The 27,561-nt window shown below is 45.1% G+C and overlaps 2 protein-coding genes across 2 annotated transcripts in view; one reads left to right on the forward strand and one right to left on the reverse strand.

The window, feature by feature from the left end:
* The window catches only part of LOC132589468 (fibrinogen-like protein 1-like protein), a 41,619-nt gene extending 41,018 nt beyond the window's left edge, over positions 1-601 (reverse strand). Inside the window, exon 1 of the mRNA XM_060262201.1 lies at positions 434-601. The gene's annotated coding sequence lies outside the window, so the exon portion shown is untranslated. The remainder of the gene's footprint in view (positions 1-433) is intronic.
* Positions 602-1,292: 691 nt separating this feature from the next.
* Positions 1,293-27,561, forward strand: part of PTPN4 (protein tyrosine phosphatase non-receptor type 4) — a 228,114-nt gene continuing 201,845 nt past the window's right edge. The window contains exon 1 of the mRNA XM_060262449.1: positions 1,293-1,359. The gene's annotated coding sequence lies outside the window, so the exon portion shown is untranslated. The remainder of the gene's footprint in view (positions 1,360-27,561) is intronic.

Genomic DNA, 27,561 nt, shown 5'->3' on the forward strand with positions numbered 1-27,561 from the left:
TTAGAGCAAAAGCGCTCAGCATTTTCTCCATGCCTTACCGGCAAAGAAAGTAACAAGAAAATCTATAGAGGTTTACTCAGAAGCAAGTCCCACGGAATTCCGAGGGAATAATTCCAATACAATTACCTCTAAAATGATTTATCCTAAGTGATTACACTGTGCTCGTATTTTGGACAGAACCAGCCATTTCTTTCTTGGCAAAACCCTTACCCAATATTTCCTCTTTTAGCATAATTAGCTAACATTAAAAAAAAAAAACTATGCAAAAAGAAAAGCCTTTTTTTAAAAAAAAAATCTACTCAATAATATGTTGCACTGAGTTGGGAGATGCAAGAATTAACAAAAATAAAATATCTAGTCCTACGCAGGCTGAAATTAAAAAAAAAAACCCTTGAAAAATTCCAGTCCAATAGTTCTAAAAAAGAAAACGCACATTGAAAGGCCAGCAGGTGTCGCTACAGCTCCCACTCAAACAGCCACAAGAGCCTCGCCAAATGCTGCAAAAAACCACCGTAGGTTGCCCCGAACGAAGCTCGGGCCTTCAGCGAGGCAGGGTCGCTCAAGCGACGACGACTGCTCCCAACCTTACAATCGCAGACATGTCGGGCAGCCAATCAACATGCCCGAGAAAAAAGCAAAGAGGCGGTCTTTTCAACAGCCTAGCCAATCCTATTGGGCCAAAAAAAACCTAGGCGGCGAAAGCGGCAGAGGCGCGGTCTCGGAAGTTCACCGCTCGTAGGGAAAGTAGAGCAGGTAGAACGCGCGACTTCTCGCGAGAGTTGCCCCCCGCACTTCTGACTTGGGTGACTGCGCAGCTGCCATGTTGGTTGCTATGCTGCTGGTGCCCGTCTGAAGGCAGGGAAGGAGGGAGGCTCTGGAGAGGGGAGAAAGGCGGAGGAGGCGGCTGCTGGTCCTCCCCTCCCCATAGGCACAGTCGTGCTGCTTAGCTGCCACCCCCCGGCAGGGAGGAGAGCGCCGAGGAAGCCCCATATCCCCGGGGTGGCAGGAAGGCAGAGAGAGGGCTGGGATCCTGTCCCTTGACGGGAGGGCCCCGGTAGGCGGGGAGGGGGGAAGGTTGCATCGCCTTCCTTCCCCCCCTCCCCGTGCATGCCCCCCGGCCTGGGCTTCTGGGGATGCGGGCTGCTCCCCTCTGCATCCCCCCCCTTTTTTGCATGACTTGGAGAGTCCAGAGCTGAACTGAGTCGTGGGTTTGAATTGAATCCTTTTTTTGGGGGAGGGGGGAGGGACTCCTTCCTTCCTTCCTTCCCTCCCCAGCATCTCTTTTATCCTTCTCCACTCACTGGCCTCGGGGGTCTGCTCTGCTAGCATCCACTGGAAGGACGTGGCTGTTATACGAAGGTAAGGCTGGCTGGCTGGCTGTCTGTCGTGGGAAGGAGGGAGGGATGGCACCCGCTAAGATTGTTGTGGAGTTCTGGTGTCTCTGCTTGAAATGTGTGACATCACTAAGTTAAAGTTGGGGTGGGGGGTGGGAGGGACGGTGGCTCAGTGGTAGAGCATCTGCTTGGGAAGCGGAAGGTCCCAGGTTCAATCCCTGGCATCTCCAAAAAAGGGTCCAGGCAAAGAGGTGTGAAAAACCTCAGCTTGAGACCCTGGAGAGCCACTGAGTAGACAGTACTGATTTTGATGGACCAAAGGTCTGATTAAGTATAAGGCAGCGTCATATGTTCATGGGGAGGGATGGTGGCTCAGTGGTAGAGCATCTGCTTGGGAAGCAGAAGGTCTCAGGTTCAATCCCTGGCATCTCCAAAAAAGGGTCCAGGCAAATAGGTGTGAAAAACCTCAGCTGGAGACCCTGGAGAGCAGGGGAGGGATGGTGGCTCAGTGGTAGAGCATCTGCCTGGGAAGCAGAAGGTCCCAGGTTCAATCCCCGGCCTCTCCAACGAAAAAGGGTTCAGGCAAGTAGGCGTGAAAAACCTCAGCTTGAGACCCTGGAGAGCAGGGGAGGGATGGTGGCTCAGTGGCAGAGCATCTGCTTGGGAAGCAGAAGGTCCCAGGTTCAATCCCTGGCATCTCCAAAAAAGGGTCCAGGCAAATAGGTGTGAAAAACCTCAGCTTGAGACCCTGGAGAGCAGGGGAGGGATGGTGGCTCAGTGGTAGAGCATCTGCCTGGGAAGCGGACGGTCCCAGGTTCAATCCCTGGCATCTCCAACTGAAAGGGTCCAGGCAAAGAGGTGTGAAAAACCTCAGCTTGAGACCCTGGAGAGCAGGGGAGGGATGGTGGCTCAGTGGCAGAGCATCTGCTTGGGAAGCAGAAGGTCCCAGGTTCAATCCCTGGCATCTCCAAAGAAAGGGTCCAGGCAAATAGGTGTGAAAAACCTCAGCTTGAGACCCTGGAGAGCAGGGGAGGGATGGTGGCTCAGTGGCAGAGCATCTGCTTGGGAAGCAGAAGGTCCCAGGTTCAATCCCTGGCATCTCCAAAAAAGGGTCCAGGCAAATAGGTGTGAAAAACCTCAGCTTGAGACCCTAGAGAGCCACTAAGTAGACAGTACTGATTTTGATGGACCAAAGGTCTGATTCAGTATAAGGCAGCGTCATATGTTCATGGGGAGGGATGGTGGCTCAGTGGTAGAGCATCTGCTTGGGAAGCAGAAGGTCTCAGGTTCAATCCCTGGCATCTCCAAAAAAGGGTCCAGGCAAATAGGTGTGAAAAACCTCAGCTGGAGACCCTGGAGAGCAGGGGAGGGATGGTGGCTCAGTGGTAGAGCATCTGCCTGGGAAGCAGAAGGTCCCAGGTTCAATCCCCGGCCTCTCCAACGAAAAAGGGTTCAGGCAAGTAGGCGTGAAAAACCTCAGCTTGAGACCCTGGAGAGCAGGGGAGGGATGGTGGCTCAGTGGCAGAGCATCTGCTTGGGAAGCAGAAGGTCCCAGGTTCAATCCCTGGCATCTCCAAAAAAGGGTCCAAGCAAATAGGTGTGAAAAACCTCAGCTTGAGACCCTGGAGAGCCACTAAGTAGACAGTACTGATTTTGATGGACCAAAGGTCTGATTAAGTATAAGGCAGCGTCATATGTTCATGGGGAGGGATGGTGGCTCAGTGGTAGAGCATCTGCTTGGGAAGCAGAAGGTCTCAGGTTCAATCCCTGGCATCTCCAAAAAAGGGTCCAGGCAAATAGGTGTGAAAAACTTCAGCTTGAGACCCTGGAGAGCAGGGGAGGGACGGTGGCTCAGTGGCAGAGCATCTGCTTGGGAAGCAGAAGGTCCCAGGTTCAATCCCTGGCATCTCCAACTGAAAGGGTCCAGGCAAAGAGGTGTGAAAAACCTCAGTTTGAGACCCTGGAGAGCCACTGAGTAGACAGTACTGATTTTGATGGACCAAAGGTCTGATTCAGTATAAGGCAGCGTCATATGTTCATGGGGAGGGATGGTGGCTCAGTGGTAGAGCATCTGCTTGGGAAGCAGAAGGTCCCAGGTTCAATCCCCGGCATCTCCAACTGAAAGGGTCCAGGCAGACAGGTGTGGAAAACCTCAGCTTGAGACCCTGGAGAGCCGCTGCCAGTCTGAGTAGACAGTATTGACTTTGATGGACCAAAGGTCAGATTCAGTATAAGGCAGCTTCATATGTTCATGGGGCGGGATGGTGGCTCAGTGGCAGAGCATCTGCTTGGGAAGCAGAATGTCCCAGGTTCAATCCCCGGCATCTCCAACTGAAAGGGTTCAGGCAAATAGGTGTGAAAAACCTCAGCTTGGGACCCTGGAGAGCAGGGGAGGGATGGTGGCTCAGTGGCAGAACATCTGCTTGGGAAGCAGAAGGTCCCAGATTCAATCCCCGGCATCTCCAACTGAAAGGGTTCAGGCAAATAGGTGTGAAAAACCTCAGCTTGGGACCCTGGAGAGCAGGGGAGGGATGGTGGCTCAGTGGCAGAACATCTGCTTGGGAAGCAGAAGGTCCCAGGTTCAATCCCCAGCGTCTCCAACGAAAAAGGGTCTAGGCAAATAGGTGTGAAAAACCTCAACTTGAGACCTTGGAGAGCCGCTGCCAGACTGAGTAGACAATACTGACTTTGATGGACCAAGGGTCCGATTCAGTATAAGGCAGCTTCATATGTCCATATGATGTTAACCTATTCATCCCTGTGGGTTGCTCCAAGCCTCTGTGTTAATGTCTGTGTGTGTGGGTACCTCTATAAATGTTTTAGAATATATATGGGAATGCTAAACTAATGTGGCTGAATGTCTGTGAGGGATACCAGATAGGATACAGAGGATGATGGTGGGGGGTCTAGTTGGGAGTTGTGGATCTATTGAAATGAGATATATAGTTATCTTTAAGAACACAGTGGAAAAATAACGAAAAGGACGACATAGTTATTTTAAGTCATACAGTTTTTTGCAGTCCAGTATTGATTTGCTAGAACACCACAAAGGGTTCCCAAGTCAGGTAGGAGACTCCGCCCCCCTCCCTTCAGTGAAGTATCTGTTTTTATAGTCTCTGAGGACTGCTAACATTTGTAGAAATGATAGCTAAAATCTAAAAACTCCGATTCGTACTTTGTAATGTTCGATGTTGCATTTGTGACCTGTTACGTGAGCTGAAGCAGCAGGATTACATTATTCTTAGGGGGAGTAGAGGTATGACAGAAATAGGCTACCTGAAGGAAAGAAAGGGTCCCGCGTTAGATTTTTGCTTGCAATTAAGCATGTTGGCCGAAAGGCTTTGCCACCGGCTGATGATAGGCCGGCAAAGTTTACAGATGGCTTCTGAGATCAAAAGGTTGAATGTTGGTGTTGCCTTCTATGCTATGTTGCATTTTATGTGTCTTTTGGAATTGTATAATGTTGAAAATGTTTTGTATGTCAAATAGTCTGAAAAAGCAAAATGCTGGTTATTTTACAATAAGGATTTCTGCACCATGGTCTGAGAGCCTAAAACGAGGCTGGAATTCTGTTGCATTGTATTTCCATGGGTTACATGTGATTGTATCTATTTTGAATTTATGGCACCACAGCTAAGAATGCAAAAATGTCTCTCAAGCCTGATTGTTTCCACAAGTGCATTGGTTATGTAGAATGATAATTTTGAGAGATTGTCATAAAGAAGCACAGGAGTTCTGTATAACGATGTGGTTCTGTTAAGAACCTTCAACAAACTCATTCAAAGCATAAGATTATTTATGATAACTAGATCTACATTGGTCAGGTTTTCTAGGTAGGCAGGAAAAGTCAACTATAGTTCAGAATCCAATATAGGATAGATTTTGAGTTGAATGAATTTATAATTCATAATAACTTTCATTACACCTGCTGAATGTTAGATTATTATGTTGTTACCTGGAAAGAACAAGCTATTAATGAAAGCAGAAAAATTTATATAAAGATTACAGGTGTTTGCAAATAATGCTGAATAGTGTTCACATATAATTTTATATCATTTGTTAAGATAAGAAACAAACTGGTTAGATTCAGGCGGTGGGATAATTCCAGGTTGTGAAAACTAATTTGAAATGATTTTAGCATGCATTTTCTCATCTCGTGTTTTTTTCTGAATGCAGAAGGCATTTTTTTCTGGTTTGCCATTGATTAAGAACTGTTTAATGAGGTAGTGCTCAATGTTTACGAATTTGTAAGCTTAATCTCAATTGCATTATTATGATATGACTTTGTTGTAGGTTGTGTTTTTATTAAGTAGAAGAACAGTCTGTGGTGTGACATGGCTTTACCAGATGGTATGTTGCCAAAAGCTAAAATACTACTGTGATAACTTTTATGGAATAAGCCTAAAACCTGATAGGTTAATTATTTTGACAGTCTTTAAAATGTTGATTATTCAGTAGGGTCAAAAATGCTAATATGTATTGGACACAAATAATTGCGTTTAGTTGCAAACTAGTTGAGTTTATTAGGGTTTGTAGAATCTTTCGGGCTCAAGTGCCGTGTTCTACTGGAGAAAGTTTTTCTTCCAGACGTTTCGTTCTTGGCTGCGGAGAACATCCTCAGTGGCGTTGCAGCCGGAGCAGGCACTCAGACCTTCTTGGCTGCTGTGCATTGAGTGGGGCCAGGGCTGCTGGAGAGCTGCTATTTGTAGGCTGGAGGGGGTGTGATGAAAGGGCAATTGGTTTGTGGATGTGCCCATTGTTTGGTGGGGCTTCCTGGAAGGGTAGTGATAAGGAAACTGGCTGTTGAATGTGACCATTGTTCTGTGTTAATTGCTGGGAAGGTTGGAAGGGGTTTGAAGAAGACCTTCAGCAGCCAAGAAGGTCTGAGCGCCTGCTCCGGCTGCAACGCCACTGAGGATGTTCTCCGCAGCTGAGAACGAAACGTCTGGAAGGAAAACTTTCTCCAGTAGAACACAGCACTTGATCCCGAAAGATTCTACAAACCCTAATGATGTTACCAGCCGTGAAAACCTGAAATCTTTGATAGTTGAGTTTAGTTTGGATTCAAATTTAGCTGTGTTTAATTTCATTTGAACTAATGTTGCTGTCCTGGATCTTGTGTGTCAGGCTATAACTGCTTAGAATGGGTTGTGGTAACCTTTGCATATACATGGTGTTGCAGAAACGCCATGAAGTCAGATAAGAAAGCTAACCTGGTAATGTAGTGGTTAGAATGCTGGGATTGGAATTTTGGAAATTCAAGATCAAGTCCCTCCTCTGCCATGAAATTTGGTGTGGGCGACCTTGGGTTAGTCTTTGGCAAGGGTATTGAACTCTTTTGCTATGAGGGCCGGATCTAACATAAATGAGATCTTGTTAGGCCAGATCATGTGTGTTATAAAATGTAATGATGGGAGCAAAGATAGCAAACTTTGAAAAGGACACAGACAAACACAAAGATTTTTATTTTTATTTTTTTTAAAAAAGCTTAAAATAAAACATGCTTAAAACATTAGTACTCTTGGGTCTTAAAGGTGCTTTCTTTGTATCTTTCCCATGGGATCCAAGGAACTAGGCAAAGGAAGCTCTGGCTCTTTCCTTCCTTCTCCAGGGGGAGGAACCTCAGCCAATAGAAGGAAGAGAGGCTTGGCTCAGTAGTTCTGCTGTGCAATTGAGAGCCTGGCAAAGCAAGCTCTCCCTCCCTCCCTTCCTCTCAAGAGAGGAGTCTCAGCCAATGGAGAAAATAGAGGTTTTGCTCTGTAGCTTCTATGCAGTTGAGCGAGGCTTTCAAAGCAAGCTGTTATGCAGAAGGAAGCAAGAGAGAGAAAGAAGGAAGCAGGTAACAGCCAGTTGCTCGGAGGCCTGATAGGAACCCTTTGGGGGCCTGATATGGCCCCTAGGCCACATGTTTGACATCCCTGCCCTATGGGGTTGTTGAGACTATAAGATGGAGGAGTGGAGAATCTTATGTACCTCTCTGAATTTGGTGAAAAGGCAGGATAAAAATGTACTACATAAATGTTAATATACATGTTTTCTTCCATGAATGTATTGCTCCAAACTTAATTTAACAGCATGTATCCAGTGAGGACTGTTCTACATGGATGGATCAATTTCCGGTGTTGAGATTGCAGGGCTGTGGGAACCCAGAGTCTCCCCATTTATGTCGGCTATCTCACAAACTCTGTTCTGGACTTATTCTTTATTTATTACTTTAGTTTTCTATCCCGCCCTCTCCACAAGCGGATTCAGGGCGGCTACCCTGTTTGGGGAATCCCCTTTTTCACAGGGACTCATTGCAATCAGCTCCCCCCCCCCCCATTTTTCTAATGGGATAAAGTGAGAAAAAGAGCTGCAGTCACTAATGCTGTCAGATCTTCGGACTGGGATGTGAAATTACTGTGGAAATAACTGCATAGGCTTCATCTTTGATTGTAATACAGTTTACACATTGTGTGCTTAAGGGGATTTGGGGTTTGAGATGCCAGTGGCTTAAAGCCAAATGCTCCAATTGAAGGGGCTAAATGTTAGCAAAAGCATGTATGTGATTGTTTGTCTTCAAGCTTCATTAGATTCAGTCGACTTTTTGGGAGCAGCTGTGCAGTATCCTGGAATAATTAGCTTACCTTAAAAACTGTTGCCAAAATATCTGAAGTTCCTCCAAAATACAGAACTCTAGTATTTGTATGTACGGCTCATCCTCTGTCTACTTCCAGTCTTCTTATTCTTCTTTTTATTTTTTTTTAACATTCCGGTGTAATTCTTAGTTTGTCAGTTTACTATTTAAACATCATTTTATTGCTGTAAGAGATTACATTTTCTTTATTGTGCTTCTCTTTTCAATTTATAATACCTGTAACTTCCAAGATTTTTTAGTTTTTTTACTTGAAGTATTTTACAGATATGTGCGCATGGATACATAAAATAAAACTATAACTTAGTAGTAGAGAATGCGCTTTTCATTTAGAAGGACCCAGGTTCTATTACAGGGCATCTCCAATTAAAAGAATCTGGTACTAGGTCACATGAACGATCTGTAGCTGAGACCCTGAAGAATGATTGCCTGTCAGAGTAGACAATACTGACTGTGATAGACTGATCTGATTTGCTATAATGCAGCATTGTGTGTAACCTGCCCTGGAAATGTGTTTTTTTTCTACAGGCATTCTGGTTGGGAGTGGGGACTAGCTTCATTATCTAAATAGGAAAATGTCACTTCAGTTAGCATATCGATTTGGATATATGTCAGAAGGACTTCCTAAATTAGACCACGCTAATTTCCTATTTGGTGTAAAGCTGTTAGGCCATTCCTGATTGGGAGCATAGGCATTTTTATGTGGCATGAATTATACGGGAGATTAGACGTAGGTTGGCAACAGCATGCAGCTGTACCTGTAGTTGCCGTTGAAGACAACCTGGAAAATCATTGGTTCAAAGTGCAGCAGCTCATCTTTTAAACAAGACATGTTTTCAGTATGCTACAGTAGACTTAAGTGTCTGCATTGACTGCTGGTATATATCTAGGTCCAACATAAAGTGTTGATTTATACAGCCTGGGACCTGTGTCTCCAAAAGAAAGCTGTCTGTTGGCCAGCTGAATTCATCAGGTCAACTTTTATACTTTGTCCCCATTCATAGGAGGATTAGTATGCTAGCAGCCCTCTGATAGCCGTTCAGTGGTCTGCTGGCCAAGGCTTGGAATAGCATCCTCCTTCCCATCTGTGGGATGTTTAATATGGTTCTGTTGACGGTGGGTTTTGGCTAGGTTGTCCGTTAGTTATCTTAGATTACTGGATATGTAGTTTGATTAGTTTTAAACGTATTTATTAATACATTTGCATATTTGGTTTTTAATCTGTGATAGTCTGGACCAGGAGTCCCCAACATGAAGATGAAGAAGAAGATATTGGATTTCTATCCCGCCCTCCACTCCGAAGAGTCTCAGAGCGGCTCACAATCTCCTTTCCCTTCCTCCCCCACAACAGACACCCTGTGAGGTAGATGAAGATATTGGATTTATATCCCGCCCTCCACTCTGAAGAGTCCCAGAGAGGCTCACAATCTCCTTTACCTTCCTCCCGCACAACAGACACCCTGTGAGGTAGATGAAGATATTGGATTTATATCCCGCCCTCCACTCCGAAGAGTCCCAGAGCGGCTCACAATCTCCTTTCCCTTCCTCCCCCACAACAGACACCCTGTGAGGTAGATGAAGATATTGGATTTATATCCCGCCCTCCACTCCGAAGAGTCTCAGAGTGGCTCACAATCTCCTTTCCCTTCCTCCCCCACGACAGACACCCTGTGAGGTAGATGAAGATATTGGATTTATATCCCACCCTCCACTCCGAAGAGTCCCAGAGCGGCTCACAATCTCCTTTCCCTTCCTCCCCCACAAAAGACACCCAGTGAGGTAGATGAAGATATTGGATTTATATCCCGCCCTCCACTCCGAAGAGTCTCAGAGCGGCTCACAATCTCCTTTCCCTTCCTCCCCCACAACAGACACCCTGTGAGGTAGATGAAGATATTGGATTTATATCCCGCCCTCCACTCCGAAGAGTCTCAGAGTGGCTCACAATCTCCTTTCCCTTCCTCCCCCACGACAGACACCCTGTCTGTCCTGGGGGGACACCCTGGAGAGCCAGTTTGGTGTAGTGGTTAAGTGTGCGGACTCTTATCTGGGAGAACCGGGTTTGATTCCCCACTCCTCCACTTGCACCTGCTAGAATGGCCTTGGGTCAGCCATAGCTCTGGCAGAGGTTGTCCTTGAAAGGGCAGCTGCTGTGAGAGCCCTCTCCAGCCCCACCCACCTCACAGGGTGTCTGTTGTGGGGGAGGAAGGTAAAGGAGATTGTGAGCCGCTCTGAGACTCTTCGGAGTGGAGGGCGGGATATAAATCCAATATCTTCATCTTCTTCTTCTTCATCTTCTGTGAGGTAGATGAAGATATTGGATTTATATCCCACCCTCCACTCCGAAGAGTCCCAGAGCGGCTCACGATCTCCTTTCCCTTCCTCCCCCACGACAGACACCCTGTGAGGTAGATGAAGATATTGGATTTATATCCCATCCTCCACTCCGAAGAGTCTCAGAGCGGCTCACAATCTCCTTTCCCTTCCTCCCCCACAACAGACACCCTGTGAGGTGGGTGGGGCTGGAGAGGGCTCTCCCAGCAGCTGCCCTTTCAAGGACAACCTCTGCCAGAGCTATGGCTGACCCAAGGCCATGCTAGCAGGTGCAAGTGGAGGAGTGGGGAAACAAACCCGGTTCTCCCAGATAAGAGTCCGCACACTTAACCACTACACCAAACATGGCATCCAAGGGTGCCACTTCATAATCTTTCCTAATGACTGCAAAGTATTTCTTAGAAAGCGGATGGAGCCAGTTGAGGCTCTTGCTTAGCAAGGCTTCTTATTGGTCATTAGAGATCTGATTGGCTGCACGGGTTGAAATATGTTTTGGTGGCAGCTGCTACCACAGTTTTGGTTTTCTCTCTCTCCTCTTTTCTGACATATGTTTTTGAAATTACCCCTTTTCTCACATTCACCTGGTTTCCTCTGCGTATATGGGTTCACCTCCCGTGGTGGCTATTTTGTGGCTGTACCACCCACCACCCTCGTTCAGACTCAAAAAGATTGGGGATGTGAGGTCTGGACCATTTTTCTATGTAAGCTGTTTCGAGCTGGCTTCCTAAAAGGAAAAAGGCGCTGTAGATGCTATAACGTGCAGCACGGATATGTGGCATAGCTGAACCAGTAGAATGACCTGTGTGCCTGACGGTCACCTACATTCAAGCCAGCATTCCTGCTTCACTCATACAGAAATTAAAGGGGAATGTCAGGAAGGGACTATTGTGGTATTATCATCTACTCTGGATCTGTTACTTTAGAAGGTTTATTATATTAGAGAACGATGGTGTAGGATTCAAAACCATGGAATGGCACTAGAATAAAGGGATGTTTTATGTACATATTCTTGTCCCCGTGTCAGCGCCTTCTGCCTGCTCAAATGCCTATAGCTGCACAATTCAAAATTTTGAAACACTGGCAGTGAGGATAAACAGGTGTTGTACGTACATATTCTTGTCACTGTGCAGTACGTCAGCGCCTTCTACCAGCCTGGATGCTTACAGCTGCAAAATTTCAGGGCAGCTTTTCATATACGGTATTTTAAGCTTGTATTTTATATAAAGCATGGCTGCAGCAAGCACATTTACATTTGCAGACGCCACCACTCCTTTGTGATTGGCCCTGTTAGTGGGTTTTACTATTAGCAGGGAGCTCAACAGAGTTTAGCCCAGTAGCACCTTTAAGACCAACATATTCAAGGTATGCATTTTGTAGATCCCGGTTATGAAATGATTAGTTGTTTATAGTAATCCTTTTGTGAAGAGTGTGCAATGTTGACTGAAGTTCTGTGCGTGCTTACTTTGAAATAAGCCCCTTTCAAGCACAGTGGCGCTATCAGCACCAGATTGTGCTGGTAAAATATAGAGAGTTGTCCTATTGCCCTGTATAATTTTGGTGTAGCTAATAAGTCATAAGCATCATATGTCTATTCCTAGAAGGGGAGAAGAGCCTTCCGGACATTCGTTATAGGTAATTGTTGCTATCTGTTGGGATTAGCGATTGGAAAGATGTAGAATGCATTTCAACCACACCTGAGTGGCTAACATAGTGCCATGACCTCTGCTTGCAGCATAACTGCGAGGCCATGTTTTTGGTAGCATTCTTTCCTAGTTAATATTTTCTATCCTAAGCACTTAAATTTTGGCACTGGATTGGGCTATAAAATGCGATTAGTGCTAAGAGCCCGTCTGTGCCATTACCTTTATTGTAATGCGTCCTGTGTAACTTAAATGTATGTCCTCTTCAATTGGTCGTTAAAATTATATCAGCTAATGTCTTCTGTACCCGCGTTTATCTGTCTGTGGTACCTAAAAAGAAGTTTGACATACGCTGTCGCGATAATTTGTTGTGGTCTCTTATCACACTGCGGGCAAGACTAGACAGTGTCCTCCCCCTATTTTTTCCTGGTCACCGCAACTACTTTGGATAAAATCAAGCCCCCCCTTTCTCTAAGATGGTTGCCCGAAGCCAATCTCTCAAGGGGATCGTCCAGTAGCATGCCAGAGAGCCAGGCGGGTGGGTAAGAACTTGTGAAGACTCTCTCAAGTTAAACAAGACTTTATTTCCACAAGGCGTATTGCAGTGGTCAGGATCTAGTTTTGTATCTGATTCGGGTAGAGCCATGAGAGCTAGTGTGGTGTAATGGTTAAGAGCGGTGGGCTCTAATTTGGAGAGCTGGGTTTGATTCCCCAGTCCTCCACGTGAAGCCTGCTGGGTGACTTGGGGGCTAGTCATAGTTATCTCAGAACTTTCTCAGCCCCAGTTACCTCACAAGGTGCCTGTTCGAAGGCGAGGAAGAGAATGTGATTGTTAGCTGCTTTGAAACTGTTTAAATAGAGAAAAGTGGTGTGTAAAAACCTACTCTTATTCTAGATGCAGGATGCCTGCCCTGTTGCATCTCTCTTTCATGTAATTCTCCCCGCCCCCCCCCCCCCCCCCCCCAGTCATCCTTCAGGGCAAAACGCATACTCCTCAGCGTTCCTAATCAAAAGGAGCTGGGACGGATTGCACATGAAAAGCAAGTTTTTAAACACTGCTATTTCAGAGATCCTGGGAGGTAAAGAGGACTTATTTGAAAGGCTGCTCTACATGCTCCCTGATTGGCTGGTGTCAGCTGAGAAAAAGTATATGATCAGCTGTGTACTGGAGGGCAAAAGCTCTTCCTCTGGAGTCAGCAAGCCAGGGAGTTGGCTTCTGACAGAGAAAGAGACAGCTGAAGTCAGTGGTTCAGACAGGATTAGACAAGATCTTCTAAGAGAAGAGAATCCTTTGCCGTAGTTGAGGGGTGGCACTGTGACTCAGGAGCCATGTGTGGCTCTTCCACACATATTATGTGGCTCTTGAAGCCCCAACTACCCCTTTGGCCAGCTTGGAAAAAGCATTTCTCTCTTTAAATCACTTCTCAAAGCCAAGCCAGCCAGCAGCTTGGAGAATGCATTTAAAGTTAAAGTTGCTTTCTTTCCACCTCTCCCTTCCCCATCTATTTTTCCATCTGTCCTACAGCTCTCAAATATCTGATGTTTACTCTGTGTAGCTCTTATGGCAAGCAAGTTTGGCCACCAGTGCCCCAGTTGAATAAGAACTACTCTGAGGGAGAATTGTGATTCTAAGTCTAGAAAGCTAACATTACACAGACAACGGCAATGGAAGAGAGATTTGGCAAGGGTGGCTGGGTTGTTTGGTTGTAACTCCCATTCTAGACAAGTAGGACAAGGGTTATTGCTTCTTAGGAAAAGAAGAATGCTTGCTAGTTAAAAGGGGTTGAGCTCTGAAGAGAACTCTGGTCTGTGGTGAAAGGAATAAGCTGTAGACCAAGGGTGTAATAATTATGGCCTGTGGGGCAGAAGGCCTGACCAGGGCTTTAATCCATCCATAGCTCTTTTCTCCCCCTGCTTGCCCCCTCACCCTTCCAAACTCTATACAGATGGGGCTTCTGAACTTCTCAGTTTATCTTTGCAGGCTTCTCCAGCCAGAAGCTCCTCTGGGCTTCATACATTGCACATTTAAAAAAAATTGCAAATAAAATGTGGAATGGATTTTCCATTCTCAGAGTAGTCTGTTTGGGCCAAGACACCTTAATGGAAAATCCATTCCACATTTTCTTCGCAACTTTTTTTTTTTATGCTGCAATGTATTTCAGCGGAGGACATGCAAATCAGTTGGCTTTTTTGACTCCCATTATCTCCAATGGGCCTTCGAGCTTCTCCCATCTCAAACCACCCTGTAAAAAAACCTGAGACCCTGGAGTGCGGTATATTTATTTCGAGTGTGTGTGTGTGTAATGGAATAGTCTGCTCTCTCATGATATCTGTGTGATTTAGCTTTGGTGGAGCTTTTGCTTCAGTTCCAGTTTTGTACGTTAGCTGCAGTTTTTTTTGTTGTGGGTGTTGTCCCCTTGCAAATAAGCAGTTGATGTTTTGAGCCAGCTCAGTGGAACTGAGAAGGGGTGCCTGAGTGAGCACTTTAACCTGTAAACCCACAACCAAAGGGGGACATTATATGGAGAGCCACTGCCACGCTTGAGTAGATTTGCGGGGGGGGGGGGGGATGTCAGCTATCAAAGACGGTTAAGTTGTTGTTGTTTACATTTGATGAACAACATTAAAAACACACATATAAAAATCAGTTATATTAAAAATTACAAACCCTGATGATGTCTTTGAAGTGCTCTTATTCAGTCATTACCTCACGTCAGGGGTGGGGGGATCCTCCCAAGAGGGGGTGGAGAGGAAAAGGTGCCAGCACGGCAACCGTCGCTGTCCTTATACAAAGGCTTGGCAGAACATCTATGCCTTACAGACCCTGTGAAACTGTAAAAGATTCCACAGGGCCCTGATGTCTTCTGGCAGAGCGTTCCACCAAGTCGGGGCCAGGACTGAAAAAGCCCTGGCCCTTGTTGAGGACAGCTGGACCACTTTTGGACCAGGGATCACCAGCAGGTTTCAACCAGTGGCGCGCAGTGCCCTTCCAGAGATATAGTGGAGGAGGTGGTCCCATAGATATATCGGTCCCAGACTGCTCAAGGCCTTAATTTATTTTATTTTTTATTTATTCGATTTATATCCCGCCCTACCCCACCAAGGTGGGCTCAGGGCGGCTTACAATTCCAAGGCTAAAGGTCATAACGGCGGTTAAAGGTCATAACGGTCCAGGGCGGCTTACAATTCCAAGGTTAAAGGTCATAACCAAAACCTTGAATCTAATCCGGTACTCGACCGACAAGCAGTGTAGTTGGCACAGCACAGCACAGGTAGAATATGTGCTGTCCGTGGTGTTCTTGTCAGGTCTCACGCTGCCGCATTCTGGACCCGTTGACGCTTCCAGATCAGACTCAAGGGTAGGCCAGCATAGAGCGAGTTACAGTAGTCTAGTCTGGAGGTGACCATCACATGGATTACTGTGGCTAGGTCCGAGTGAGATAGGAGGGGATCTAGCTGCCAGGCTTGACAAAGATGAAAAAATGCCATCTTGGCAACGTATGTAACCTGGGCTTTCATTGAAAGCGAAAGTGTTACTCCTAAGCTCTTGATGGTAGGCGCTGGTGTTAGTAGCACCCTGTCAAGAGTCGGCAGTCTACACTCCAGCTCCAACCCCACTCCCCCCAACCACAGAACCTCTATCTTTGATGGGTTCAGCTTCAACCTGCTTTTCCTTAGCCAGCCCACCATGGCCTCCAAACCCTCAGCCAGAGTTGGTGGAACCGTAGCCAACCGGTCGTCCAACAGCAAATATAGGTGGATGTCATCTGCATATTGATGACATCCCAGCCCAAAGCTCCATACCAGTTGGGCAAGGGGGCACATATTGCACGAGTATTACTGTTTTAAACATGTTTGTATTTTAAGTAAAAAAAACCCTTTAGTTGTGTTTGTGTCCTTTATAAAGTTTGTATCTCTGCTATCTGAATTACTTTTTATGACACACTAGGAGTAAGGCCCGTTGTGAAGAAAAATACCACAGGTTCTAGAAGGAGGCTCTAAGCGAGTGCCCGCCACCCTTGCTGTCTTCCTGCCCACCCAAATGAAGGCATTGACTCTTCCCCCCCACACACACACCTCAAGGGGAGCTGATCTCTGCCATCTGGAGAGCAATTGTAAATCTGAGTGATCAGAGTGATTTCCAGTGGTTCCCCAGGAGGAAATGGTACTGTACCTGTCTGAGGTCCTATCCCTCCTCAAACCCCACCCTCTCCAGGCTGCACCCCTTAAATCCCCAGAAATTTTCTGAGCTGGAGTTGGCAGCTTATCTCCTTCCCTTTATCTGCCTCTCTGACTTCAGGTTTCCATTGTCTTACCCCCATTGCAGCCTCTCCATAGGAAAATGAGTCTTTCTTCACAGTGTGGGGTGGGGGAGGCAAAGCAGTTTATATCATTCTCTTTCCCTCCCGTGTGATCTGAACAATAATGCTGTGAGGCAGGTTAGGCTGCAAGTCTGTGACTGGTCCAAAATCACCCACAGCAAGAACATGGATCTGGCAGATCCCACTCTGAAGTCCTAACTCCTGTGCCACAGTGGCTGCCGTGGTGGCTGAACAGTAGCAAGCAGCCAGGTGTAGGGTAGCTAACCCCAAGGTGGAACCATCCCTTTATCTGCCCCTCTGACTTCAGGTTTCCATCACCTTCCCCTTCCCTGCTGCCTCTACATAGGAAAAAGGCGGTCTTTCTTCACAGTGTGGGAGAGACCAAAGCAGCTTACATCATTCTCTTCTCTCCTCTTTGATCTGAACAACAACCCCATGAGGCAGGTTAGGCTGGAAGTCTGTGACTGGTCCAAAATCACCCAGTCAGCTTCCACAGCAAGAACTTCTGTCTGGCAGACCCTGCTCTGATGCCCTAACTTGTATGCTCTCCTCAAACTCCACCACAGAATCTGCAGGAATTTCCCACCAAATGGAAAGGTACCACTAAAGGCCTCTGTGTGAGTGTCCCCCAGCCTTGCTGTCTTCCCATCTACCCAAGTGAAGGCATTCACTCCCCCCCACAAGAGGAGCTGTTTAGTGTAGTGGTTAAGTGTGCGGACTCTTATCTGGGAGAACCAGGTTTGATTCCCCGCTCCTCCACTTGCACCTGCTGGAATGGCCTTGGGTCAGCCGTAGCTCTGGCAGAGGTTGTCCTTGAAAGGGCAGCTGCTGTGACAGCCCTCTCCAGGCCCACCCACCTCACAGGGTGTCTGTTGTGGGGGAGGAAGGTAAAGGAGATTGTGAGCCGCTCTAAGGCTCTTTTGAGTGGAGGGGGGGATATAAATCCAATATCTTCATCTACCTCACAGGGTGTCTGTTGTGGGGGAGGAAGGTAAAGGAGATTGTGAGCCGCTCTGAGACTCTTTGGAGTGGAGGGCAGGATATAAATCCAATATCTTCATCTACCTCACAGGGTGTCTGTTGTGGGGGAGGAAGGTAAAGGAGATTGTGAGCCGCTCTGAGACTCTTCGGAGTGGAGGGCGGGATATAAATCCAGTATCTTCTTCTTCTTCTTCTTCTTCTCCGTCATCTGGACAGCAGTTGTAATTCTGAATGATCTCCAGCCCTCACCTGGAGATTGTGTCAAGGTTGTATGGATAAGTAGCATTACATATCCTTGATGACTTGCACAAAGATGTAAACTTTTCAGAAATTTTGAAGCCATCGTGGGAGGAGGTCCCCCCCCCCTATATTTTTTTCAGGGAAAACCTGAAATTTGTGGGGGGGGGGAACTGAAATGTAAGTAATAGTTATTATTCTGTCAAACCTGAACTAACTATTTCTTCAAGAACATAAAGCGCTTCATGTATAACTTACTTAGCATATAAAACGGCAATATTTGGTGTGTTTATGGAATCTGAAAGTTATAAATGCCTTGATTTTGTGCAAGCAAAATGCAAATATGCCCAGTATTTGAGAGAAAACTGCAAGCTGATGCACCCTATTTAGCCCATGGACCTTAATTTTTGCTATGTGGCTAGTGAGAGCTACGTTTTCAGCGACGCTTTCAGTTGTTTTTTTGAGGTATTGGTGCAGCATCTTTCTGTTTTTTTCCTCAGTCCTGCAAGGTTGGGCTATAAACTACTCCCCCCCCCCCCCAGGTGTGGGTAAATGTGTCGCAGTGCTTTGAGAGGTGAAAAAGTCAACCACATCAGGTCAGAAGGGCAACAGAAGGTGTGTCACTTTTGAGAAACAACGAAAGCCTTGCATGCCTCCCCTCATGAAGATTAAGTATCTTCCTAGATGCAGAAATGCATCTTGGATTTAAGAGCTGTATATGTCTACAGCAGGGGTGGCCAAACTTGCGTAACATTAGAGCCACATAGAATAATGTCATATGTTTGAAAGCTGCAAGACAGGAAGGCAGGCAGGAAGGCAACTAGATGGGGAGGAAGAGGTGAAAAGAAAGCAGTTTTAAGTGCATTCTCCAAGCCGCTGGCTGGCTTGGCTTGGATAAGTGATTTGAAACTGGCCAATGGGGTGGTTGTTTTTTTTTTGCCAGCCTTCAAATCCCTAGACTTGCCTATATAGGCAAGATTGAACTATTGACTTTAAACTTATAAAAATAAATAATCCAGTATGTGTAGCAGGATATGTAGTGGTTAGAATGTTGGACTGGGATCTGGAGAACTGAGGTTCAATCCCCTCTCCCCCATCCATAGAACTTTCTGGTTACACATTTTCAGCCTAATCTAATTAACAAGGTTATTCAGGATAAAATGGAGCGGAGGAAGGTGTTGTAAGCCACTTTGAAGTCCCAATTGGGGAGAAAAGTGGAATAGAAATGTCCAAGAAATCTATTAAAATGACATGGCTGTGCACAGGATTAAAATCAGACGCTGGTCATATAGCATTTAACAAGTGCCAGTTACCAAAAGCTACTTACACTTCAGTAAAAGTAGTACTTCAGAAAACAAAGTGTTTTTACTTTTATCCTAATAATTATTGTGTACCTTCATGTTGCAAGTGACTCATGGTGACCCCAGAACCACAATGTCATTAATGATTTGCGGTTGGGAGTAAGCAGGAAAGTGGCTAAGTTTGCAGATGACGCTAAATTGTTCAAGGTGGTGAGAACCAGAGAGGATTATGAGGCGCTCCAAAGGGAACTGTTGAGGCTGGGCAAGTGGGCGTCAACATGGCAAATGAGGTTCAGCATTGCCAAGTGCAAAGTAATGTACATTGGGCCAAAAATCCTGACTATAAATACAAGTTGATGGGGTGTGAACTGGAGGAAACTGACCAAGAGAGAGATCTTGGAGTCGTGGTGGATAACTCACTGAAAATGTCGAGACAGTGTGCGACTGCAATTAAAAAAAAAGGCCAATGCTATGCTGGGAATTATTAGGAAGGGAATTGAAAACTAATCAGCCGGTATCATAATGTCCCTGTATAAATCACTGGTGCGGCCTCATTTGGAGTACTGTGTACAATTCTGGTCACCGCACCTCAAAAAGATATCCTAGCATTGGAAAAAGTGCAGAAAAGGGCAGCTAGAATGATTAAAGGGATGGAACACTTTCCCTATGAAGAAAGGTTAAAACTCTTGGGGCTCTTTAGCTTGGAGAAACGTCGACTGCGGGGTGACATGATAGAGGTTTACAAGATTATGCATGCCATAGAGAAGGCAGAGAAAGAAGTACTTTTCTCCCTTTCTCACAATACAAGAACTTGTGGGCATTCAGTGAAATTGCTGAGCAGTCGTGTCAGAACGGATAAAAGGAAGTACTTCTTTACCCAAGGGGTAATTAACATCAGTGGCTATTAGTCACAGTGTAATGTTGGAACTCTCTGTCTGGGACAGTGATGTTCTGTATTCTTGGTGTTTGGGGAGGGGGCACAGTGGAAGGGCTTTTCGTGTCCTGGCCCCACTGATGAACCTGATGATGCCTGGGTTTTTTCCCGCCACTGTGTGACACAGACTGTTGAACTGGATGGGCCATTGGTCTGATCCAACAGGGCTTCTCTTATGTTCTTATGTGACACAGAGTGTTGGACTGGATGGGCCATTGGTCTGATCCAACATGGCTTCTCTTATGTTCTTATGTGACACAGAGTGTTGGACCGGATGGGCCATTGGTCTGATCCAACATGGCTTCTCTTATGTTCTTATGTGACACAGAGTGTTGGACTGGATGGGCCATTGGTCTGATCCAACATGGCTTCTCTTATGTTCTTATGTGACACAGAGTGTTGGACCGGATGGGCCATTGGTCTGATCCAACATGGCTTATCTTATGTTCTTACGTGACACAGAGTGTTGGACTGGATGGGCCATTGGCCTGATCCAGCATGGCTTCTCTTATGTTCTTATGTTTTCAAGGCAAGAGATGAGCAGAGGTTGTTTGCCATTATTGCCTTCGCTGCCTAGCAACTGAAGTCTTTCTTGGTGGCCTCCTGTCCAAGTACTAACCATGGCCAACCTTGGTTTCTTTCCAATAGCCAAGGCTATTCAGGCTAATGTGCTTATCCTAGAAAAATAAAAATAGTACTCTGAATAACAAAATTTTAAAATTAGACAAACTAGGCAACCACGGAACATGAAACTTCACCTTAAAATGCTGTATGGATTACATTTCAGAGCTAAGGAAGCTTTATCTAAAATTTGTATGTATGTGCATAATTCGGCACAGTTTAGGGCACCTCACTTTCACCTTTGCTATCTGACGACCCAATTAATCATGTCGTGAAAAAGATTGCCACAGTTATCCTTTATCTGAACAACGTTAGATTATTGCCGTACGCTCCTTACGGCTGTCTTTGAAGCCTGTTGAATTTTCAGTTAAATTGCTTGCTGGCTTCTTTTACAAATAGAAGACATATTTTGTGTTATAGCATTTTAGAAATGTAACCTTAAATGTTTCTTCCTCCTCTCCAAGACTAGAAATGTTTGATGTCCTGAAGGCTAAACGGAGAGGAGGTTCAGCTCTTCCTCTGATGCTGAACAAAAGGCCTTCAGTGTCTTATCGTGCCAAACGGAGCTGTATCTCTTCTGTTTTCAAAGTGCCCGGTGCAAAGTTCTTAGCATTAAAACCATAACACCGCTTATTCCTATGTGAACCATTCTGATAGTTAAGCTAAGAGTAAAGAAGTTCCTGTACCCTCTAGTGACAGGACTTCTGCGGTTGCTCCTTGACTCTCAAAATCTTTTTTTCGATTCGGGCACCTGCGGAACTTTCTTTTCCTTTAGCCCTGAGATAGTTTGTTATTATTGTTGCACCCCTTCCAGTGGTGGCACTGATATTTAAGGTTATGAGGAAGGTATCCCATGGCGGCCAAACTTGCTTAACATAAGAGCCACATAGAATAAATGTTAGATGTCTGAGAGCTGCAAGACAGGAGGAAAGGAAAGAAGGCAGGCAGGCAGGCAAATAGATGGGAGGGAGAGGTGGCAAGAAAGCAACTAACTTTAAAAGCCTTCTTCCAAGACAACCAACAGGGCGATAGGGGCTTTAAGAGCCGCACAATGTGTGTGAAAGAGCCACATGTCCAGGCAAATAGGTGTGAAAAACCTGAGCTTGAGACCCTGGAGAGCCGCTGCCAGTCTGAGAAGACAATACTGACTTTGATGGACCAAGTGTCTGATTCAGTATAAAGGCAGCTTCATATGTTCATATGTAGCTCTGACCCACAGTTTGCCCCCCCCCCCCCCCCCCCCCGTATACCCTGCCTTCTATTGGGAAGAAATGTCAGACTTCTGGTGTGTTTTGCCTTTCAGATTCAAAGCATCCATACTGTGGAAACGTTAATGGATTGTGACATGTTAATGGTTTTCCTTACTCTTGATTTTGAAATGGTTTTTGATTTTGAAATAACTTGAAATTATTCTTGATTCTTGATTTTGAAATAACTGAAAATTGTTATGGCTCAGGAAACAAGTTATCAAAGCCCACTTCCTGAAATGTTAATCTTCTCTCCCCCCCCCCCATGTCTTTTTTTATTACTGTGTCAGGTCCAGTGCATGTCCCTCCCCCAAAGAGACATGTCCATATAACTATGGCTCCATTTTTTGTTGGAATCTGTATTTGTAGTTCACTCCCAGTCGCTGGTTATTGAATGTAGGATTATTATGTTGTGAAGTTTTGTTTTGCTAATTTCATAATTGTTCTTATTGCCAAGGTGTTTTTGTTTTTTTATTGTGGTATATATGTTTTTTTATTTTAGAACACAAAGTAATAGGGGATATAAAGAGGAGAATGACGTAATTTTATTGCATATATCAGGGTTTCCCAAACTTTTTCCTTCCGTGGCCTGGAAGCTCCCTTTGCCTTCTCTCTGCCTGGCGGGGAGAGGGCAAAGCCAGACGATCAAACCCCCCGCCGGTGCGTTTAAAGGGAGCTCCTTTTGCCTTCTCTCTGCCTGGTGGAGAGAAGGCAAAGGCAGGTGATTCCTCCCCCCCCCCATTTAAACACCCCATTTAAACACCCCAAGCAAAGGGAGCTCCAGGCTTCACCCCCCCCTTAAACACCCCAGCGGGGTGTTTAAATGGGGGGCAAGTTTTAATATAATTGTGTTCAAAACTTGTTTTCAGTCTGCTTCTGCATTGCAATACATCTGTCTATAGCAAAACAGGTGTCCAGACTCATCAACGCCTAGGCCAAACCCCTGGACGTAGAAACCCATAATTCTGGCAGCACATTCCACCCATGATGTTAGTGCCAACTAAGAAGGGATTTTTAGTAATTGAACTCATAAGGGGGTGACAAGGGGTGAAATGTGTTTTTGTAAAGGGGTAAAGCTTTGCTGTGTGCCTGGCGGGCTGCTTCCTGTTTGCACACCCCTCTCTCTGATTGGTTAGCTGTGGAGCTGTGGTCTGAGGCAAAAATCAGTTAAAAGGAGACTGCAGACAGTTGAAGACAGTTGGTCTTAAGGGAACTTCTGTCTTCTGCGTTTTAAAAAAAATCAGTGATTCAAGACTCCTGAATTTAGGTATTTTTCGTAAAAGTCAGTTTGGCAACTGAGTTTATAAATGTTCACGGGGAGATTATGCAGGAACTTTCTAAGAGCCATTTCCATGTGTGCCTCCCTTGTGAACCTGAAGAACTGTTGACCACATCACCCCTCCCTCAGCCCAACTCCCCCTTTCACCTCTTACTACCCCAAAGAAGGCTCCTGGCAAATATTGTGCCAGATACACTTAACGCTAAAATGAGGAAGCGGCTTAGGGATGCGGCAAAGAAATATGCACAAAGTATTCCTGCAGTGCACCAAGGAGCGGTGGCCGAATACCAGCAAGATCACCCCGAGGTGCACAGAGCGGCACAGCCTCGATGGAAACAAAGCAATCCTGGAACACAAGTGGCGAGGCGATCACTGCCATGGATGGTCAAGGCTCCCGGGCCCGGCATATGATCCTGATCTGGCTTAAGAGGCAGATAGCACTGTAGCTCAGGGTACCATGATGCACAAGTGCAAGTACTGCAGCACCTTCAAGCAGAAGGACAAGGCCTTCGGCATGTGTTGCAGGAATTGCAAGGTGCAGCTCCCGCCTTTCAAACCTCTGCCCGAGCCTCTCTATAGCCTGATGGGGCAGCTGCCCTGAGTTTCATGGACCATGATTATAAGTACAATGGATGCTTCAACATGACGTCATTTGGGGCCAAGCAGGTTCTATGAGATGGCTTTCTACCCACCTTCAAAGTTCAGGGACAGGTGTATCGCTTGGTCGGAAGTCTGCTGCCAGCACCTCATTCTTGCAAGTCTGTTTTGTGGGCAAGGATGGAAAGGAGCTGCGCTTGAGGTGCAGCAGCATTCCTGACGTCAAACAACTGCAGAGGATGCTACACAATGTCAACAGCTACATGAAGGACCTTAAGACCACCTGGTGTACTTCTGCTTTCTAAGAGCCATTTTGATGTGTGCCTCCCTTGTGAACCTGAAGAATTGTTGACAACATCACCCCTCCCTCAGCCCAACTCCTCTCACCTCTTACTACCCCAAAGAAGGGGTTTTTGTTCAACATGTATGCCAAAATAGAGATTGAGAGGTTGAAGCACATTTGGAAGAACTAGGTGCAGCTGAGAGCAGACAGCTACTTTCTGTGGCGAGGCCGGATGCTGATGCTGCTCAGCTAGGTCAAATGGTGGTGCTCCCACCATCTTTCACTGGGGGATCTTGCTACTTGCATGAACAGACTCAAGATGTCATGCCATACATCCCCCACCACAGCCATCCAGAACTGTTCATCACTTTCACATGTAACCCCAGGTTGAAAGATATCACAGATGCACTGCTCCCTGAGCAAAATTCCCATAATTGTCATGACATCATAGCCAGGCTATTCCATCTGAAGGTAAAGAAGATGATGGCTCTCTTGAACAAGGGCAGTCTGTTTGGAGTAGTGCAGTGCTTCATGTATTCTGTGGAGTGACAAAAGCGGGGACTGCCTCACACCCACGTCTTGCTGTGGCTAGAGCAGCACATATTCCCTGACATGTTCAACAAAGTCATCTGTGCTGAAATACCTGACCCTGAGCAAGACCCACTCCATCTGAAATACCTGACTCCTGAGCAAGACGCACTCCATCTGAAATACCTGACTCCTGAGCAAGACGCACTCCATCTGAAATACCTGACCCTGAGCAAGACCCACTCCATCTGAAATACCTGACCCTGAGCAAGACCCACTCCATCTGAAATACCTGACCCTGAGCAAGATCCACCATGTCACTGAGGCCACATTGTTCACTGGCGGTGCCCAGGGGAGAGTTAGTGCTTGTACCACACTTACCACTCATACCATTGGGGAACCGCTTTGAATCCAGGAAGCTACAGTTCTCCCTCAAGGTCTGCTTTGCTTATTACCATTAACAAGTCCCAGGAACAGACGGTGAAGGTGGCAGGAAGTGACTTAACAGAGGACTGCTTCTCACACGGGCGGTTCTACATGGCCTGCTCCCAGCAACCTGGTGATCCGGGAACTTGAGGGCAGAACCACCAACGTGCTCTACAGAGGTCCTTCAGTAGAGAAAAAAAAGGTTGTACATATTTTTCACTTCATATTTTAAACTACAATCTTTTTTATTACTTCAACAAAGGTCATATTTTAAAATTCACTTCATCAGTTTTCCCCATCAACATGCTTTGTATTATTCAAACACCTTTGTGAAGGTTGGATACTGTGCTATTGTATCACAAGACCAATTCCAAAAACAAAACACCCTTCCTAAAACACACATTAAAAAAAATTAAATACCCAGAAGTATTATAACTGGATTAAAGATAGTCAAATACTTTAACAAAGCACATATTTCAAGCTAGTTTTTATATAATTTTAAACTATTTCTCATTCTGAACTTGTCTCCTGCTTGCACACTCCATCTCTCCTCAAATTTCATAATTGATCTGTTTCTCAAATAGGTTGTTAATGTTACCGTTACTGCATGGTCGGCAAGTTTATTTTCCCGTTCTTCTAAATGACTGATTGCCATTTTGCTGTGTAAATAACATGCTGCCGTCACCATGTATTTGAATATCTCTTCCAAACTTTTTTGGTAATTTATTAGGCAGTATACCTAGTAGCATATTTCTTAGGTTTCATAGGAAATTTAAATTTTAATATGGTTTGCATTTTTCCATGTTCTTCCTTCCAATATATTTTTGCTTTTTTACAAGTCCACCACTTGTAAAAGCTTCCATCTATGCCTTGACATTTCCAGCATTTTCATTTGTAGTTTTTGTCTACTTTCTCAACATCCTTTGGGGTTATATACCATCTGAAACACATTTTCTACCAGTTTTCTCTTTAACATCTGACTGTAAACTTGCTTTCTTTTTCCCCGTCATCGTTCCCATTGATGTATAGGTATTTGCTCTCTAAAATTCTGCATCCATTTAATCATACATTTTTTTCACTTGTTCTTCTGTGTCTAGCTGAAGTAATAACTCATCTATCCCCATCTTCTTGTCTTGAAACGGAGTGATAATATAGTAACCGTTGAATGCTGATTCCTTCACCTTTACTATCTTCCCAGGACTTGATTTGCTCCTGAGCATTTACCATTAAAAATCACTTTTATTTATCATGTTATCTTAAAAAGGTAAAGGTAGTTCCCTGTGCAAGCACCAGCCGTTTCCAACTCTGTGGTGATGTCGCATCACGACATTTTCACGGCAGACTTTTTACGGGGTGGTTTGCCATCGCCTTCCCCAGTCACCTGCACTTTCCCCCCAGCAAACTGGGTACTCATTTTACTGACCTTGGGAGGATGGAAGGCTGAGTCAACCTTGAGCCGGCTACCTGAACCCAGCTTCCGCCAGGATTGAACTCAGGTCATGAGCAGAGAACTCAGGCTACAGTACTGTAACTTTACCACCCTGGGCCATGCGGCTCTTACGTTATCTTAAGTAAGGATAAAAAGTTTTAAAAGTTTATATTAAATGATTAAAATATATTGGAAAGGAGAAAAAATAAGAGTGGAGATAAAAAATTTCCTTGATACCTTGGCTTTTATAAATCTGTATTAGTCTGTTACAATTAACCCAAGAGAAGCAAAGGTAAAAAAAATACATAGATCTTTGTTTTTGTTTTCCAGTGCATTGTTTCATTGGAGGTTTTCGTTGGAGGTCATGAGGTATCCATCTTTGCCTGACAGAAGGCATGGGTTTTTGTTTCTGTTTTATTGTTTTTACTGCTTTTATTCTTTGGTGGGTCTTATTATGAGCTGCCCTGAGCCCACTTCTTGGATAGGGTGGGGTATAAATTAAATAAGTCAAATCATTAGTCTATATGAGCTACAATTGGGAGGTCTATGAAGTTTTATGATTGTGTGTCACGAAAGCAGCCCACCCTGCTTTCACCTTTGCCTATACCTAATTTCTATTTCACTAGTAGAAAGTTTTGGTTTTCTTTATTTGATTATCTATGGTACAATCTGCTGTTTCTTGGAAGGTCCTGTTTCTTTTTTGCTTGTTATTTAGCCTTTTGAAGTGCCTTGTAGTATACTGTAGCCCATTTCTTCCTTCCCTTTAAAAATCTTTTGACTTGTTTCCCAATTAAAGTAATAGAAAACATGGCATTATGTACTGTTCTTTATTGTGTTATAGAATCAGAGTTGGAAGGTACCTCTAGGGTCATCTAGTCCAACCCCCTGCACAATGCAGGAAACTCACAAACACTTCCCCCTAAATTCACAGGATCTTCATTGCTGTCAGATGGCCATCTAGCCTCACCAGTGTCTTATTACATGTGCTTTTTGCTGATGTTAGGTGGGTTATTAAGTGGGTAACTAGCTAGTTAGTTATATTTCCAGGAATCTGGTTTCCACTGAACTTTACTCCTAGTGTTATTACTTCTGACTTGGTAGTATGCCTACTGTGTTGGGTTTTAAATTCTTTTTGCCCTCTGAGAAATAATGAATAGATTTGGTTCAGAGATTTCCAGAGAAATGTGTTCTCCGACTTGTGTTCAAATAATAAAAAAGATAAGTAGTTGGAAGGACAGTGTATGTTTGGGCTAGTAATTACTTTTGAATTTCAGTTCCTCACTTTAATTTAACTCAAAGGTTTGTGATCTCTGGTTTATTTTTAGTATAAACTCACTTTTTCTAATACTTTTGAAGGCACTTCAAAAGGCTTCTAATACTTCTAATACTTTTTCTTGTAAGGGGCAGTGAGCCTTATTTTGCCTAGTCCATCAC

The sequence above is a fragment of the Heteronotia binoei genome, chromosome 21 (genome assembly GCF_032191835.1).
Source record: "Heteronotia binoei isolate CCM8104 ecotype False Entrance Well chromosome 21, APGP_CSIRO_Hbin_v1, whole genome shotgun sequence".
NCBI classification, from domain to species: Eukaryota; Metazoa; Chordata; class Lepidosauria; order Squamata; family Gekkonidae; genus Heteronotia; species Heteronotia binoei.